This window comes from Salvelinus sp. IW2-2015, unplaced genomic scaffold (genome assembly GCF_002910315.2).
Source record: "Salvelinus sp. IW2-2015 unplaced genomic scaffold, ASM291031v2 Un_scaffold5946, whole genome shotgun sequence".
Classification (NCBI taxonomy): Eukaryota; Metazoa; Chordata; class Actinopteri; order Salmoniformes; family Salmonidae; genus Salvelinus; species Salvelinus sp. IW2-2015.
In genome coordinates, this window is record NW_019947211.1 from 1 (window position 1) to 7246 (window position 7246).

Consider the following 7246-nt stretch of genomic DNA (forward strand, 5'->3'; position numbering starts at 1 on the left):
TTAGCCCAGATCAATAGACACCAGGGGTTAGAGGTCATTTTTGGACTGGACATACAACAACATTAACCAGGATGTAATCATGACCCCTGACCTCTCCCAGCAGCTCCTGGGGCAGGTAGGCAGAGCTTGGAGCGTAGAGAGACCCTGTCTGAGACAGAGTGGCGATGACCGCCCCTCCACACTAAGGAGAGAGAGAGAGGAACAGAGAGAGATAGGGGTGGTGGTGTAAATCACAATCATGTAATTTTTTTATGTCTATTAGACATAGAGGATAACCACTCCATGCAGTTCTCACCCAGTCATTGTTGATCATCTTCCTCAAGTTATGAACCAACGTCAACTCCTCTGGAGCCACCTGACAGACAGGAGAAGAGGAGAGACAGAAAAAGTAGAGAGAAGGGAAAAGTGACAGGAAAAGAGGATGAAATGGAGGGGAGAGAAAGAGARAGGTCAGTCAAGTAAGCAACCTTTACACAGAAATTACAAAGACACAAAAATGGAAGCAATAGAAACCAACARYTATTTTMTATAGATCCACAGTGAGAGGTGAATGAATGTATAGGTGTATAAGTACAGGGCTCTTGTCCTCCTTCTTGAGCGTGGTCCTTCCCCAGAGACCGTTGACTCCATCAACAGCCACAGCCAGCCTGAAGCCCCCCTCTGTCCCCCCAGCCTGTAGCCTCAGCTCCTTTAGAACCGCCCCCACCACATCACTGCTGCTCTTCACACGAGACACTCCCTGGGGTGAAAAAAACACAGCTTAACAATGATACGTGGTATGAGATTCTTAAGAGAAGTGCACTGAACCAATTATGTTGCAGAACTGGAGCCCAGATGCAAGGCGTCCGCATGATTCCCAGCCAAAACAGGTGGGAACAGTTTGTGCATATATTATGACGACATTGTGATGTTTGTGTTCATTATTTTCTGGAGGCAAGCCGAAGTCGGTAGCTGAAGTCTACGCCCCTTCGTTGGTGATTGGTCAACAGTAGGGATTCTGCAATAAAGTCTTTGTTGTCATTCAACAAGAGATTACTTGTTTTCATGCACATTTTTTCATTGAAAAATACTGCACAATACATCTTAGATATAAAATTGCACGACTAAGATCCCCTTGGCAAAAACGTCATAACAGATGAAGTTATTTTAGATTCATTCTGACTACGGCATAACCAATTAAATTAAACTACTCAGTCTGCTAATCAGGATTTGTAAGATACTGATTGAAATGAAACAGACAGAGGCCCAGCAAAATAGTCAATAAGGTTTATTCACGGGTGCGCTGGTTAGTTGCTACAAAACCATTCATTTGATTTACTGGCTTCTCACGCACACACATTCACACTAACATACGCACACACATTCACACATAACATTTACCACACAAATGGTCCAGCCTACCCAGCCGACAAAGATTAGGGACTCCGTGAGACTTACTCCCCATCCTCCCTCAAGATAGGAGGACCCTGGGAAGTACTCTGTGCCCCAGCCAAGGTCGGCACCGAATATCTTGCTCAGACAGTCTGGTTTTAAGATACTATTATAGACACATCTACAGATATATTGTACAGATATATTGTTATACTCTAATTCTGACTAAGAACTACACATTTAGTGATTATAATTTATACCTTTGAATCAATTCCATACAATTTATATGGTTTCAGGGTGGAATATTCTAATCATTCAATTAACAGATAAATCCCATTAACAGAATGACACAGATTAATTTCCCAAATTTGCTGCTTCAGTGTCTTTAGATATTTTGTCAGATGTTACTATGGAATACTGAAGTATAATTACAAGCATTTCATAAGTGCAAAGGCTTTTATTGACAATTACCAGAAGTTAATGCCAAAGAGTCAATATTTAATGTTGACCCTTCTTTTCAAGACCTTCTGCAATCCACCCTGGCATGCTGTCAATTAACTTCTAGGGCTACATCCTGACTGATGCAGCACATTCTTGCATAATCAATGCTTGGAGTTTGTCAGAATTTGTGGGATTTTTGTTTGTCCACCTGCCTCTTGAGGATTGACCACAAGTTCTCAATGGGATTAAGGTCTGGGAGTTTCCTGGCCATGGACCCAAAATATCAATGTTTTGTTCCCCGAGCCACTTATTTATCACTTTTGCCTTGTGGCAAGGCAAACTGTCCTGCGATGGTTGGGAGAAGTTGCTCTCTGAGGATGTGTTGGTACCATTCTTTATTCATGGCTGTGTTCTAGGCAAAATTGTGAGTGAGCACACTCCCTTGGCTGAAGACAACCCACACATTGAATGGTCTCAGATGCTTTACTGTTTGCCATGACACAGGACTGATGTAGCGCTCACCTTGTCTTCTCCGGACAAGCTTTTTTTCCGTATGTCCCAAGCAATCGGAAAAGGATTCATCAGAGAAATGACTTATACCCCAGTCCTCAGCAGTCCAATCCCTGTACCTTTTGCAGAATATCAGTCTGCCCATGATGTTTTTTCTGAAGAGAAGTGGCGTTTAGATAGAGTTTACAAATAAAATCATTAAAGCATTTACCAAAATAAATCCAGCTGCCCTTCTTGACACCAGGCCATCCTCCAAAAGTCTTCGCCCTCACTGTGCGTGCAAGATGCACTCACACCTGCCTGCTGCCATTCCTGAGCAAGCCTTGTACTTGGTGGTGCCCCGATCCCGCAGCTGAATCAACTTTAGGAGACGGGTCCTGGTGCATGCTGACTTTTCTTGGGCGCCTGAAGCCGCCTTCACAACAATTGAACCGCTCTCCTTAAGTTCTGATATCCGATAAATGTTTTGATTTAGGTGCAATTCTTACTAGCAGCAATATCCTTGCTGTTGACCCTTTTTGTGCCAAAGCAATGATAACAGCACGTGTTTCTTGCAGGTAAGCATGGTGACAGAAGAAGAACAATGATTCCAAGCACCACCCTCTTTTGAAGCTTCCAGTCTGTATTCAAACTCAAATCAGCATGACAGAGTGATCTCCAGCCTTGTCCTCGTCAACACTCACACCTGTGTTAACGAGAGAATCACAAACATGTCAGCTGGTCCTTTTTGTGCAGGGCTGAAATGCAGTGGAAATGTTTTTGGGGGATTCAGTTCATTTGCATGGCAAAGAGGGACTTTGCAATGAATTGCAATTCATTGATCACTCTTCATAACATTCTGCGAGTATATGCAAATTGCCATCATACAAACTGAGCAGCAAAACTTTGTGGAAATTAATATTTGTCATTCTCAAAACTTTTGGCCACGACTGTACACCACAGTCATCCCCGTACCTCTCTATGACCAGTGTTGTCTACCTGTGTTGTGTTGAATTATGTTGGTGTTGACCTTGACTGGTTGTGTAGCATGGGGTGAAGGCATTGGGAAGACCATGTCTCTCTGTCATACTGTCCACTACTGCTCCAAACAGGATGGCTAGTATTACACTTACCAGATGGTGAGTAACACACCACACACCCCAACATGCATACAACACAGACCACCACAAAATAATGATGATTAATAATGATTGTGATAATAATCTCCTCTCTATAAGCCCACCTGGTGGGTGAAGGAACTGTAAGGAGTTGTTGCCTCCTCCTAACCACACCTCCCGCTTTGACCAGCCAATACAGGCCTCCAACTGGCTGCGCAACTTCAGAACCACCAATGAACACTTCCTCTCCAAGGTAGCTCCTCCTCCTCAGATAGAGATAGTGGCGCGCCAGTACAGTGCCAGTCAAAATTTTGTACAACACAATTGTGCCAAAGCTGTCAAGCAAAGGGTGGCTACTTTTGAATATCTAAAAATATTTTCTGATTTGTTTAACACTGTTTTGGGTTACTACATATTCCATATTTATACATTAGTTTTCATGTCTACACTATTATTCTGCAATGTGGAAAATACACCTACTGGAATGAGTATTGTGTGTCCAGACCTTTGACTGGGGACTGTACGTGTCGCCTGTAGGAACAAATCTAGATCAGTTTACCATTACCCTAATTCCAACATTAGAATAAGATACAGGGCCTTCAGAAAGTATTCACCACATTTGACTTTTTCCACATTTTGTTTACAAAGCAGGCATTAAAATTTATTAATTGTTTTTTTGTCAACGATCTACACAAGTTCTCAAATTGGAAGAAACATTAAAACATTTTTAATTAATGGAAAATAAAAACCGTAATATTTTGATTTGAGAATAATACATTCAATCACCTTTGAGCAATTACAGCTTTGAGTCTTTCTGGGTAAGTCTCAGAGCTTTGCACACCTGGATTGTACAATATTATCCTATTTTTTATTTTTTTTTTATTGTCAGCTCTGTGAAGTTGATCGTTGCTAGACAGCCATTTTCAAGTATTGCCATAGATTTTCAAGCTGATTGTAAACAACACTATAACTAGGCCAACATTCAATTCATCTTGGTAAGCCATATTCCAGTGTATATTTGGCTTAGTTTGTTTCCAGTGTCTGTTCTTTTTATCCTAAAAAACTCCAGAGCCTTGCCGATGACGAGCATACCCATAACATGATGCAGCCACCACCATTCTTGAAAATATGACATGATACTCAGTGATGTGTTTGTTGTTTTGGATTTACCCCAAACATAACGCTTTGTATTCAGGACAAAAAATTAATATCATACCACATTTTTTCCAGTATTACTTTAGTGCCTTATTGCAAACAGGATGGCCTTCTCTTTTCGTTCTATTTCAATTATGTTTAGTATTGTGAAAATAACTACAATGTTGATCCATCCTCCGTTATCTCCTATCACAGCCTTTAAACTCAAACTTTTTTTAAATCACGATTCGCCTCATGGTGAAATCCCTGAGCGGTTCCTGCCTCTCCGGAAAACTACGTTAGATTGCCGCCTGTATCGTGCGAAGTGGGTTTAATTTTACACTTTGGATGTGCATCAATAATAGCTCCACCATACTCAAAGGGATATTCAATGTCTGTTTCTTATTTGTATTTTTACCCAACATACCAATAGTTGCCCTTTGTGAACCAGAGGAAAAGCTCCCTGGCCTTTGGTTGAATCTGTGCTTGAAAATTCATTGCTTGACTTAGGAACCTACTGATAATTGTGTGTGTGGGAAACAGAGATGTCATTTTAAATACTATTGCACACAGTTGTTAAAGCATATTTTTACTCCTTCAGGCATCCTGTATTTGTGACTGTGTCTCCCCTTGTTGTTTAATCAATTGAGGCAGCGGTACGTGTGACTAAGAGGGAGAGCACTGAGGAGGGACGGCCACTAGGGAGCTGGTGACATGGTGAGTCCAGTGTCAACGTGCCCTTTATTAAGGCTGTCAGCATCCTTCAGTTTGCCGAACTTGGCTAGGCGAACCGAACCAGTGTGCTCGCATGCTCCCTTAATTTTGTCAATCTAGGGGTGCTGTTTCCACTTTGGAAAATATCGCTCTCCAAATTAAACTGCCTCATACTCAATTCTTGCTCGTTACAATATGCATATTATTATTACTATTGGATAGAAAACCACTCTCTAGTTTCTAAAACCGTTTGAATTATTTCTCTGAGTGAAACAGAACTCATTCTGCAGCTCACTTCTTGTCAAGAAGTGAAGATCTGAAATCAAGGTCTCCTGTCCAGGGTCGGTTTATAAATTCCCTTGTAAGCTATGGGGCTACATGCACTGCATACGCCTTCCCCTAGATGTCAGTTAAGCGTTTGAGACTTTGAATGGAGTGGATAGCACCATCTTGGGGATATAAAGCCTCTTGGAACGGAAAGTACCGACCTTTCGACGTGGAGCCTGACGCAGGAGGGACACCAAGCATGGCGTCCTGAAAGCTTTCCGTTAGCAGTTCTATATCTCCGGCTCTGATTTAATTTGTTTTTGTCTTAAAAACGTCATAAGGTATAATTAAACCGACTATAGCAGTTTATTGCGTTTTTCTGGAAATTTCTTTGTCATGCGTCGTCACGAGTTGGACACCTCTCCGGCATATGGCTAACGTTAAGCTGCTAATTACACGGTGAAGAGACATCTTTCAACCAAAAGACGATTTTCTGGACAAAAGACACCTTGCCCAAGATTTCTGATGGAAGCTCAACCAAATATAAGAGGTCTTTATGCTATTAATTCGTATTTTATGTTGAAAAATGGTGAAACAATAATTCCGCCATGAATTCGTGCGGTCTCGCTTTAGCGCACGCTGTATATCGTAGTAACGTTAATTTTAAAAATCTAACACAGCATGCATTAAGAACTAATGTATCTTTCATTTGCTGTCCAACCTGTTATTTTTTAGTCAAGTTTATGATTATTTTATCGATTAGATTAGGTGCCTTTCCAAGATGGCGCCGGCCAGAATGCATGACCTGTTCCACTGATCACATTGTATAACCACGATTTGTGCTGCTAAATATGCACATTTTCGAACAAAACCTATATGCATTTGTGTAATATGATGTTACAGAAACGTCATCACGAAGTATATCAAAGTTAGTTCAAAAATTATATATCTTTTGCTGTATTGTTACGATCGCTAACCTGTCTGCTGTAAATTGCTTGGTTTCTGGCTATTTGCTAAAGCTAATATAATGCTATATTGTGTTTTCGCTGTAAAAACACTTAAAAAATCGGACATATTGGCTGGATTCACACAAGATGTTGGGCTTTCATCTGCTGCACGCTGTGTATTTTTCAGAAATGTTTTAAGATGAGTAATTAGTATTTGACGTTGGTCTCTGTAATTATTATGGCAGCTTCGGCACTATTTCAGATTGCAGCTGCAATGTAGAACTGTGATTTATACCTGAAAATATGCACATTTTTCTAAAAAAAACATAGCTATACAATAAATATGTTATCAGACTGTCATCTTATGAAGTTGTTTCTTGGTTAGTGGCTATATATATCTTTATTTGCGTCGAAATTGTGATAGCTACCATGCAGGAAAAAAATGGTGGAGAAAAAAAAGTTGCTCTTTGCTATCGTGGTTAGAAAATAGATTTACATATTGTGGTCTTCCCTGTAAAACATTTTAAAAATCAGAAAATGATGGCTGGATTCACAAGATGTGTATCTTTTCATCTGGTGTCTTGGACTTGTGATTTAATGAATGATATTTAGATGCTAGTATTTACTTGTACCTATGCTAGGCATGCTAGTCAGCTTTTTTACTGTGGGGGGTGCCTCCCGGATCCGATGGCTGTGGAAGTAAGAAGTTAAAAGACCTTCACTTGAAAAATGAAAAGTTTAGTACTTCTGCGTGTCATTGTGAGA

General features: G+C 40.6%; 1 long non-coding RNA gene across 1 annotated transcript; it reads right to left on the bottom strand.

The window, feature by feature from the left end:
- Positions 1-41: 41 nt before the first annotated feature.
- Positions 42-900, bottom strand: LOC112078607 (uncharacterized). The gene is made up of 3 exons (XR_002895731.2): positions 575-900; positions 296-355; positions 42-181 (listed from the first exon to the last, which is right to left on the bottom strand). It is a non-coding gene; the product is annotated as an uncharacterized lncRNA (long non-coding RNA).
- Positions 901-7246: the final 6346 nt, after the last annotated feature.